Source organism: Rhynchophorus ferrugineus, unplaced genomic scaffold (assembly GCF_030347505.1).
Source record: "Rhynchophorus ferrugineus isolate W39M unplaced genomic scaffold, kcgeb_rfMv2 rfM9, whole genome shotgun sequence".
NCBI classification, from domain to species: Eukaryota; Metazoa; Arthropoda; class Insecta; order Coleoptera; family Curculionidae; genus Rhynchophorus; species Rhynchophorus ferrugineus.
The window spans coordinates 31,130,634-31,143,689 of record NW_027472588.1 but is presented as its reverse complement, the minus strand read 5'-3'; the positions used below and the strand labels follow the sequence as shown (position 1 = coordinate 31,143,689).

The 13,056-nt window shown below is 30.5% G+C and overlaps 1 protein-coding gene across 1 annotated transcript in view; it reads right to left on the bottom strand.

Annotated features, from left to right (window-relative positions):
* Positions 1-13,056, bottom strand: part of CadN (neural cadherin) — a 953,627-nt gene that overhangs the window by 138,531 nt on the left and 802,040 nt on the right. The gene's annotated exons all lie outside the window — the stretch shown is intronic.

Here is a 13,056-nt window from a genome sequence, read left to right as displayed (position 1 = left end):
TTTTTGATATCCAGGTGTATAAAAATTTAGTATAAAACACATTTAACTGCATACAGAAATCATAATCACATATAAAAATATAAAATAAATTAATAAAGTATTGCTTTCGGGAAATAGTGAATATATTAATAGAAATCTGGTAGTTGTATTAATGAAACTTGCATCATTCCTTTAACTTTAACTTAGTTAAAGGACTTAACAAATCAAAGCTTTCCGTACCTGAATAGATTGAAGCATTCATCTGTGGTCAGATCTTGGGTTACTGTTAATTCCAATTTCAACGTCATGAAAGATCCTCTGAATGACATAGTATAATGTTTAAGCCGAATTTATATGCGTGTACACGTATATTTGTAATTTAAAGGTACCCAATACCTTACTTTGTCTTGTTATCTGATTATAATTGCCTTGTTTGTTTGTATAAATAACTTAATTGAGTAATGGGCAAATCCTTTAAAAAGATTTTTCTTTATGGTGTGATTACAAGTATTTTTTAAAATTATAATCATATTAAATCATATGGCACAAAAGTAATCTCTTTTACAGCGAATCATGTTTTTAAATATACATATAATTATAATGTTCTTAGTTTTGTTGATCGTAGCAGTTGAAGGTTGTCCGTAATGAGTAAAATTTATTACTATTTCCATTTCTTCATTAAAGATTTATACCTATACATATACCTCATATGCTGCTTTGTATATGTATGTTCATTTTCAGTTATTCAAATACAAAATCTCGAAGTAAGTAGAACATTGCCGATACATTCTATAAGTCTTCGGCTATTGAGTCCATAAATCAACAGATTCTTTAGTAAAAAAGCAACGAGTTTGAATATGAATTAATAGTTGAGTTTGATTAGTTATTTTTTAATGTAAGCAATCAGTTCTATTAAAATATAAATCTATTTTATGCTAGGAAAGCTAAATATAAGCTTTGTAATAAAGAATTTGTTAGAATTCAACTATGAAAAAGCAAAATTAGGAAAAGAACAATATAAATGAGAAATAAAAACTGATATTTATCACTTTTCTACAAAAATATTAAATTTGGAGATACAAAGGGTACAAAGATGAATCTCGAAAAACATCGCCAGTTAATTAAATCACTAAGACAAATGAATGTTATGTTAGTATTCTTGGTACTCTGAAGCATTTATTTTCGATGCTATAATTTAAAACCTCGTCAGTGTTTTCCTTTTTATTTAATCTGGGATGACTTATCTGGCCAATGCCTCTTAATAGTGACATTTAATATGGATTTAAAATTTCGTAATAAATAGATTATTTTAAGTCAAAAATTGAAAGATATTTACAGAAGGAGATAATACTTTTTGTTTTATTTTTATTTGTTGTATGCAAAATGTTACAAACATCTTGTTTTTTGATTTTGTAATTTCCAATACAAAGTTTGACTGATTGAAAACAACTGTAAGAATAAATTAAGAAAAAATAATCGATTTTATGGTAATGAGGTGAGTAGATTTATTATAAAAAGGAAAATAAATTAAGGTTTTTTTTGTTTCACTTCCACAAATTTATTAAATACCTGTACATTGACATTTGTGGTAAACCTAAAATGTGTATTTGCACAAATTTTGCCAATGCGATATGAATGTTCATTACACCACTAGTTTGAACTGATTCTAAGGAACACTGAAAAACATAATTAGCAAAAACAGCGTACAGCAAATATTCAAAATTCTTTTCTAACTGTTTCAACATATTCCAATGATTTCGTTGCTTTCCAAACAGAACATATTTCTGTGGCGTATTGTAACTATCGATGAAAAGTGAATCTACTTGGACAATTTCAGCATACGGTATCAGCAAGACGTAATGTATTACTGTAGATGTTTACCCACGTAATTTGAACAAATTCGGTAACGTGTTGTTGCAAGAAAGACAATAGCGAGTAAAGTGACCGCCTTGTAAGACAAGGTTTGGCCACAGGTTGCAAGAGTTGTGAAAACCAGTTCAGAAAACAATTTTAACAAAGAAAAAAAGAACGAAAACAAAGTGTTTGACGACTAAAATAATCTTAAAAAATTAATTAAAACTCGAATTTCAATAGACCTCCATTTTCAGCGCCGTTCTTGAATAAAAATATACAATATCGTCCCGATATAGAGCAGCTGGCTACTGTTTACGCTCTCCATCGAACGACGTCGTAAAAGTGGCATTTAATTTTTTCTTGAATAATTTTATTATCCGCCCTCCCCTCTACCGTTCTGATGGTCTATTTTTAAACGCAAACCTATTCACCCCAGGTATATAAGGGCGAAAGGGGCAGGTGCTCCGAATCTTTTTAAAATATCGGAAGCTTGTCACTTTCAGATCTCCCGCATCGCAAAAAAAACCCACACGTTCTTTACCGCGACAATGAAAAATATGGGAGGACTGAAATTTAAACCCGAAATTTATTTAAGGAAGATGTAAAGAGGTATAAGATACATATATATATATATATATATATATATATATATATATATATATATATATTTATATATATGACATGATATATGACATATGACAAGAACTGTCCAATTAATCCATATCTTATTGTATTTAATTTTGGAAACTCTAGTAATTTATGAGTTTATTTCACAAATCATAAAGACATTATGAGTTATATATATATATATATATATATATATATATATATATATATATATATATATATATATTTATATATATGACATGATATATGACATATGACAAGAACTGTCCAATTAATCCATATCTTATTGTATTTAATTTTGGAAACTCTAGTAATTTATGAGTTTATTTCACAAATCATAAAGACATTATGAGTCATCTATTATCATCTTAAATCCTTTCGAAATTAGTTATAATTTGTGCCAGTGATATGTGTCGTTACAAAAAAGGAACTTCTTTCTTAGACTGACATTGGAGTATTAGTAATATTAGTAATATTATGTTAAATACCTACTGTTGATAATTTCGTCATATAAGTGTTCAAACATTTTTTTGATAAAGAGCTTGTTAATACGTGTGTGAAATGTTATATTTATTCTTGAGGATTTTATAGATATGCAGGTAATATATTGGTGATTGTAATGTAATTCCTGAAAATATCACAGCTAACACAGAATTATCAAAAATCGGGAAATGTGCTAATACTTTGTTATATTCTAGTATATCTTTGTCAGTTCTTTAACTATGTATAAAGCTTTTAAAAGTCTTGGCAGGAAATTTTTTATACTCCTTGATGTTTCAACTATACCTTGGTTTTTGGGTTGGTAGGATTGGGCTAATATTTTTTCGGATGTTAAAAATTATTCTGATGTTGAGTTTTTTTAGGATTCGACTAATCTTATTACTTAAATTTATACTACTTCATAAAGCAACATCTAGATATGATACCGTTATAATCAATGATGTATGATATATACTAAAATGATCAATGGCAACCCTATTGAAACCTTTAAGTTTACTATTTCAATTACGGTTAATCAAAGTCGAGAGAAACAAATTATCAGTTGTTAAGAAGAACTTTCACGTTCATAATATCTTCAGAACAACGCGATTCGTGATATTCGGGACATATAGTATTCAAGTAGCCTAAATTTCAGAGGGCACAAACGCTTCTTTTGGCCTCTAAGCGGAGAAAAACTGTATATCTCCAATACGTACAAGCACCTGGCAGTACTTATATTGTTCCTAGAAATTGGCCGGGTGGGCCAAATATAACATCACTGACCGGAAGAAAGTGTTGAGCGTGTGAGGTTTGGAAGAGATTGCAGTAATTACTGTTTTTACATCTAGATTACAGATGAACAGATTTGCTATGAGATGGAATAGTGGCGATCGCATAGGAGCTCCTTCTATTTGTATCTTTTATCTTTAAATATAAATTATGTATTATTGAGACAAAATGTTCTATTCTTCTATGGCTCCGATGACACTTTCGAAATTGAAAAAAATCATGAGGGAAGCTATTGAGAACGAAAAATACTCCAAGAAATGTAACACTAGAGACGATACACAACAGCATCTACAAACATCTGGGGAACCAGCGCTAAAAACTGAAGTCTCTCAAGCAGAACTTCCAAATACTAGAAACCAGTTCAGCTCGTGTAATGAAGAGTAGAAAAAGAGGAAGCAAGACCTGAATATGGCATTTATATAACTAATAACTTTTGTCTCTCCCTCGATATATACAAAGTTCCTGCATCAGATTTAACTAAGTATCGTTTAATTGATTCAGTTATTGCCACTACAAATAAGAAAATGTCAACCTAAATTGCTCCCAACTAACTTTGAGCTATTTCAAACTAATACCAATTCACTGCGATGGATAATTCATAATCATTCGAAGAGTTGGGAATACTGACGTTCCGTACAGCGTCCGGAACGTGGAATAAAATGAAGTGGCGTGAAATTTTCAATTAGTCTGCTACTGGGAAGTTTTTAAACTCTAATATAAATTTCTCTCGGCTAGTCGAGGGACTAATACTCGGATTTTTTTTTTGAGAAAATCGATAGCTCGTACTTTGCTTAGTGATTTCACTTAATGCTTGAATGATCGACGTTAAATTAAAATTAATATTAACTGAAAATCTTAATTTTCTCCTAGATGGTACGAAGCTTTTAATTTCTGTTTATAACATATCATGTTAATAAAAATCATATTGAAAATACATTTTTATAACAGAAAATGTTTTACTTTACTAGTACTTTACCTATTATATAACTCCATTGTTGCTTGTCTTAATGTTTAAGTAACTTACAAGATTTAATAATCGTAACAGTTACAATTTTTAATTTGAATATGAATTAATTTTATTATACAGTATGTTTTATGAAAATGTATAGATAGTGAAAAAAATTTACCATTGGGACAAAACCATATATGGTCTTACAAGAAAGGAAAACATATTCAGTGCTTTTGTTAAATAAGTAACTGTAATAGTTACTGGTACAATATGTTTATATTTTTAAACTGTAACTAAACGTTTTGTTTTGTATTATATATGATAATATCATCAAACATTACAATAGAATCATTATTCTAGAAACATTGAGAAATTAGTGAGTTTTTTTTAATAACAAGTTCCTTGTCTCAAAGAATTTAAATCTGTTTGAAAAATTATATGAAGAAATTATCGATTTTTATTTTAACAAGACATCACAGATACAAATTAGAACTGATTTTGAAGAGATTTAAGATGATATTAGGTGAGCGATGATTTCTTCATTACATATAAAATAAACTCAGTTACTAAGGTTTCGAAATTAGATTCACTAAAATATGAAGTAGTTGAAAAAGTTGAATAATCGTGACTACACATGGCTTCGACCCATCAGAACAATTTCAAGACAGAACGCATCTACTGTTGGGTGCTTGTACTTATTAGAGAAATACAGCATTTCTCCACTTCCAGGCTAAAGAGGCAGTTGTGCCTCAGAAACTGGGGTACTTGAACGTTAAATGTCATCGATTATCACGAACATATTTTTTCTGAAAATACTATGAACTCTAAATATCTTCTTGACCTGTGATAATTTTTGTTATCGCCCTTGATCAAGCGTAATTGAAATATAAACTTCAAGATTTTGATAAGGTTATTGATTTAACTGTATTATTAATGTCTTACATCCAAAATAGATATGTTAAAGATCAAGAAAAAAAAATCTAAGAAAACATCAAAAAAGTCAGAAGAAATTACTGCGGTTTAAAAATGAAATCAAATTCTCTATTTTTCTCTATGAGTTTTATATTACTTTTATTAAAAAAAATAGACGCAAAAGGTGATACTTATGTTCATTATAAATTTCCTTCAACTATCTAAATTTTTCATTTCAACAAATTCACATGTCCTTGAAAAGTTGTTAATATAAGTATTAGTATTCATAGTTTTTCAGTAATGGATAATGTTTTAACCAAAGAACTATTATAAAGTTATATTATAAACATTAAAAAACTTAGAATTTCTCATAAAATAATCTTTCGGATTTTTCATCTTCCCTTACTTTAAAGCAATTTATATTAGATTGTAAAAAGTTTTATAATTGAAAATTTGACGCCTAACAGATCATTTTATTCTTATTCTGTGGAGAAGCGGCGCTAGAAGCGCCGAACGATTTTTAATCATCCATCAGGAGTGAATACCTATTAGTACGAATGTTGGAAAGTTAGTTACAGACTATTGACGCTCGAATTTTCCTGTTCGTAGTGAGAATAATTGGATAAATTTAACTGAGTTTCATTCATTTTATTTTAGCTACAGGCGTTTAACATTTGAACGTGTATTCAACAATGACTTGATGTTGTATTGTCTTCGAAATTCTCAACGTTTAAGAGCACACTACTATAATCTAAAAATGATAAGATATTTGTAATAAAACTCAATCGTGTTATTTTTATTACAAATTTATTTCGTCCCAATGAATGCAATTGGTTGTAGGATATATTACATTTATACTAACGCTGTTAAATGGATAATATTTTAGGCTTTTTTCCATTTGATTTTGATTGAATTAAAATTAAGTCTCTGACTCATTAAGTTTACAGAATAGTCTGATGGAGCTAAATCAGGTGAATAGTGTGGTTTAAGAGAGTCAATGTTGCGTTAGAAGGCGTATTATCACAACAAAAAATTAAAAGTAATTCATAATTTGAGAATTTGTATTTGATTATGAGATTTGTCTGTCATATTTAGAATAAAGGTCTTAGATACTTGCATATATTTCCATCAGCGATAGCTGTTGGTGAAAATGTGAAATACATTTTTGGAACAGTTTTCCAAAAATGTAGTGTATTATTCATATTTGTAATACTCATGGAACGCTCACAGTTAGATTTCCCATATTTATTACTGTTGTTGGTTGAAGAAACATGATAACAAACATCAGGCTGGCTGTAGAATCGACTGTTTTTAGACGTTTGAATGCACTAAAAAGGCTCTAAACTGAGGCAAAATGGCTACCAAACGAAGTAACTGAAAATGCTATTTCGAACCATTTCAACGTAGTGGTTTCATTGCTTGCCAGGCAAAAAAGAAGAACTTTCTGTGGCATATTACATCTGGTTATAAAAAGTGGATTTACCACGACGGTCACCAAAGTGGAATATTCATGATCAATTCAATCATTCAAGTCTTGTTATGTATATGTTGGGTGCTAAAACTGAATTCAACTGTTAGTCATTCTTTTGCACGACAAAGCTCAGCCACACGTTCAAATGTGAAGTTCTGCTGTATTCAGCGTACTTATCAGGCAGAAGGTTTTCTATTGACTACTTGGTCAGAGAGAGGTAGCATGACTTGACAGGCATATGACTGAAATGTTGAAATGCAGAAAACGTGCGAAATTGAGCGATGGTTGGATCTCTGCCATACCAACATCCTTTCTTCGACACAGCATCATCATGTTGCCAAGAAAATGGAAAAACTGTAGAAGAGGATGAAAAATATTTTGACTTTGATGTTACACGAATTTTTCTCAAAAAGTGTTTTCTGATGTAAAATAAATAATTAAAGTACATGTAGCACCAAATATCGACTAAGAGAACTAATATATACGAGGTAACATATTATTTAAAAAAATAGTATTTAAAAAATCTGTGAAAAGGAAAAAATCGGTCTATTCAAATTAATGTGAATAAAAAAATAGTTTTACAATATGCTTTTGAGCACTTAGTCAATAGGAATATATAACATATTTTTTATTCCATCGCTAAAATTTATTTTGGTGGATTCCGCATGCAGAATGTGCTGCATCGGCAGAATTCAGTTTTTAAAATATTTTCATGAGCCATATACGGTACAACCTTAAGCTCAAGCTACTTTATTTCCAGTTCCGATCAACATCATGATTTACAAATTTATATCATCTTTGCAGGTTAATGAAATGAAAATGAAATTTATTGCGATTTTTCATCTTTATCAAGTTAAAATTTAGTAACAAATAACAACATATTATTATAGATTTACGGTATGATACATTAACGTCTATTAGATAAACGCCATTTTTGAAATCATAATTTGAAATAATGTTCTTTACTGTTTGTTTTGTAGTGATGAATATATGATGAAAATCGAGTCGTGTCTATTTGTGATAAAAGTAATTTTTTATGTCATTTCTCATCTATTTTATTCACTGAAAACCATAAAATTTAAGGAAAATATAATTATAATCGAAAATAATTTTTAATAACTAAAAGCTTGATTAATTTTATAAAATTACAGTTAAAGTTATGATGCAAATAAAGATTTTTTTTCACTGTGTTATTAATTCAATAAGGATTCATATAACAAAACAAAAATAACTTACCTGTTTCAGAAGCATGGGATAACTTGCTGGAAACTCCTCCCGAATATCATTGATATAAACGGTACAATCGAATTTTGGCGGTAAGTCATTGACGTCCCTTATATGTATCACCACAGTGGTGTAATTTTCGTTTAGACTATCAGATGCTACCAGGGTTAGCTCATACTAGGGGCATGCCAAAACCAAAAACAAACAGAAAAAGGCAAACTAAGATGCTGAACTCAAACTGAATAAAATCATCAAATAAAAACAAACCAAAATCAGGCTCGTTGTAATTAATATAAATGATATTATAAATAAATAAATAAAAGCAAATAATACCAAAAATCAGGTTGGTCGTGTATTTGCCAAAAACAAAGTCGCATATAATATAACGTAGATTCGATGGCAGGTCGAAAGTTTTGTCGAAAAATGTGCGACTTAAACGTTTTTGATTTATCGTTAGGAAGAGCGAGCCACGATTTGCGTCCTTCCTGTTTTCCGAATCGATGCTGTCGACGAAAAACGATGGTCCCCGCCCGCTCTGCGAAAATCCAATTCAATTTATCAAACCAAAAAAAAAAGAGTCGCGAGCGTCTTTTTTTCACTCATGGCTGATGCGAATATTACGACAAACAAAACGCGATAACGCGAGGGGTAGGAAATGATATTAATATGGCATCGTTGTATGTCTTTGATTTAGTATATTATTGATTGGATTTGGATTGAATCTGGGGAAAATTGGATGTTTGTCATGGGTAAAATTTCAGACGTGAATAAGACATGATACTGAATTTTTGTTTTTGATAAGTTGTTTGCATTGGATTTCAATACATTTAATTAATATCTTAATACATTCTGTCGAAAAATATTGGGAACTGATCCTTCCTTACAACGTACTTACTTACGTAATATGAATGCATTAAGATATTAATCAAATGTATTGAGATGCAATTCAAATAATTTATCGACAGCAATGCGAATTTTGTGGATTAACAATTACAATGTATAAGAACATGTTAATATACAGCTTCTATATAAAAAAACGTTTATAAAACAGGGTATAAATGTGTATAGATAAAATAATTAGGTATATAGTGTTGGACTTGGATGCATAGAATGGATGTAAATGGAACTGAACACAAGTAGTGTAATTATTGGATGGCAAAAAAATAAAAGAGTTTGGACATGATTTTTAGGGTAAGATCAAGAGGGAAATCGAGCTATGAGCTTGAAAAATATTTGTCATTTAGGCTCTTTACAATGCAATTATCAATTCATCGGTGATCATCATTCAATGTTGTTTTGCGACTTTTACAAGCAGTGAATTAAAATAATATCGAACAAAGAAATTTTCTTAAATTTCGCATTGCAAATTAAATTTCACGTACAGAGTACTTAAACATGAAGCAAAAGAAGACAATATATTTTATCAAGAAACACGTACATATGAGTGGTACAGCGTGCTCAAAAGTGGACAAAATGTAGCTGAAGACTTGCCTCTCTCTGATTGCCAATCACCGTCTTTAATTGAAGTGAAAGCCCTTAAAGTCAAGGAAATGGTGACTGAAAATGGTTATTAAAGTTTAAAAGAAAAGGTTAGCTTTCTAGAATGAAAACTCCAAGATTTTGTATCAAGACAGTGATCCATCTCAGTTCTATCATTGTAAACGAACTTCTGAGCAGAAGCTCAAGCAGCAACTATTCTTCAATTCAATTCACCTGATATGGCTTCGGTTGACTTTTTTCCTCTTCCGAAAATGATATTGATACATCAAGGCACTAATTTTCAGTGGACAGAAGACATCATAAATTTTATATCGGAAAGGCCTACTGCGATAGATGACTCAAGGCTTTTGGATAAATAGTAAATGTTTTGTGCTTATTTGTCCACTTTCCAGTACCTTTTTGGCAGGATATAACTTTTATAAAAGTAAGTCCATATTTCTTAATATATAGAGGTAAAGAATATATTATTCTCATTACAGAATGCCGAAATAACCTAAAAAGAACGCTACCACAAAATATATTCTGATCTATAACTGGAAGATATGAAACTGATATTTGGAACGAAATATCTGACCAACTAAGTAGAAATTTCAAATAGTATTTATAGAACAATATCTATGTTAACTTGGCTAAATGAAACACAAAATAGCCTAAAATCCAAAGTGAATATCATAATTTATCGTAGCTTGAATTAACTGCGCTCTTCTGTTTTGAAACAAACATAGAAACAGAAACAGAACGAGATCGGGGACCTTAATTTTCACTCGACACGCTTTACCTCTCAAACAGCCTCAAACAAAACAAATAAATGGTGTTAGACCGTCTGATAATAGAGGTTATATATTAAGATCCTATTTGATGGTAAAATATTAGGCAACAAAATTATTTGTTCTTAATAGGTATTCCAGAACTACGATCACTATTAGAATAAAAATAGATTAACTCGATATAAGAACATAAGAAAATGATATGGCCTTGTTTAATAAATTAGCTTTACACTAATAAAACACGAAGGAAACTTGTTTATTGCTTTCGCATAATTTATTATACAATTCATGTTGTCATACATCAAAAATAAGTTATAACGCTTGATCTTCAAGTTGTTGGAATCTTATTGTTTTGTCAGATTTTGAAATGGAATGACTAATATTAATACATTTACCACAAAAGCAAAATATAATAATCAGACCATGCTTAATCAAATCAGTTAATAGGTTTTGCTTAAAGCTTTCAAATATTATTTAACATGGGCTCCGAACCACGATCTTCGGCACTAAGCCTACCGTCTGGCGAGTGACCAACTTAGAAACCATTTGAGAAGACCTCTTACCCAGCCTGGTTACTGACAGGGATATACTCTGGCCTAAGAACAATCACAATTGTTAAACAATCACAAACATAAATTTACGACCAAGCCCCAGCAGGATTCGAACTCTCGACTATCACAATAGTAGGAGGACCGTCCTGTCGCCTTTACCACTGCGCCAACCAAGCCGGCACGTGAAACAATGTATTGGATAATGTTTACAATTAATGTGTAAATTTATTTAGGTCTAAATGATTTTGTCTAAAAATATTATACCAATTAGAGTTTTCAAAACTATACAGTATTATAAATAAAACATATACCATAAGAGCTTTAAAAGCAATTAGCTTTTTAGTTCTTCGAAGAACTCTCGATGATGATCCACATGAGGCATCGAATATCAGCCACAAGAGCGCTAGTATTGGCGTAAATCGAAATTATACTTAGATAACAAGGTTTTTCTGTATAAGTCAATATATAAGCGCATTTGGACCTATAGTTTCGAACTGTGGGGTGCTATTAGCATATCTAGCAGTCTTGCGAGCCATTGCCTATACCCCGTATTACGTCTCCAACAGACTAATTCAGGACGATACCCTCTTGGAACTTTGGAACTGTTTGGCGAGTGCATCCCAATGCACTCGCCAAACAGATAGGTAGATACAGGTAGATAACACTTACGTGCGCAATGATAGTGAAGTGCATAGGTCCAAATGCAGACTACCATTCGAAATGATTAATAGACACATAGAGTATATATAATAATCTCTAGAATAAATTAAAATAGTCTTCAGAATAAGTTAAGAAGGACTTTAGTATAAGTCGGAATAGTCTCTAGAATAAGATTTAAATTACAAGTTAGTACAGCTGATCAGTTACTTACTGAAGCGATCTTCTACATGTTAGTATAGATATATTGTACAACGGAAATTATAAAAAAAATATTATTGCCCACGGGTAGATTACTGAAGTTCTAAGAGATTAATTTTAAAAAATCGAAAACAATTTAATTGTCTCTGTTGTTTTAGATGCTCACGAAAAAAAGTTAAATAAAACAATTAACATAAATTTATTTAATAACAGAAGCTTGTTATATATAGCAAAAATATATGCAATTTTATAAACTCGTTAATGAATAGGTGAACTATTATATGATCAGCTTATACGCAAATTATGTATTCACGATAATGACAGGAATTAAGGACAATAGTCAACACGCTATAAAAGAATACATCTTACACTCACAATAGAACTCATAAAAGAACCATACAATGAACGAACTATACAATACAAACCACTTCTTTTGTTTGAAACTGTTTTTATGTAAATCGAGATTTACTTTATCGATCCGATCGCTGTTATTCGGCGAAAATAAAGCTGACACAATAGCCCCACCATAAAAAAAGACGACACACAGTCAAAATCAGTTCCAGTGCGCGGGTAAATAACCATTTTTCCTCGGCCAAATTGATGTCGATGTTTACCCGTATCATCTCGAGCAACTTTCCGAGGCGACAAAACTTTCGACCGTTCATGCAAAAATACGAATTTATATATATATTTGTCGCAGTGCCAGTGAGTTCGTATTACAGGGGATTCATGGTGAGAGTTGGCTAGCTGCAAACAAAAAGGGACACTAGCAGTAAATCAACCAAACGGGCCTAATAATAAAAATCAATAGGGAAAGGATGAGCTTGTCTATGCTAATAGTTGCGAGGCAGTTTCAAATCGAATTATCCAATTCTGGAGGCGTATAGGATCGAAAAACTGATACTGGGTGGATTATTAGTTACTATAAATTTATATATATATATATATATATATATATATATATATATATATATATATATATCATTCATTGGAACATAATGTGTATTGATATATTAGAAGATACTTTTCTTTCACAGTACAAAAATATAATATATCAAAGATGTGATATCATAAAATACTTAGATAAAAAACATC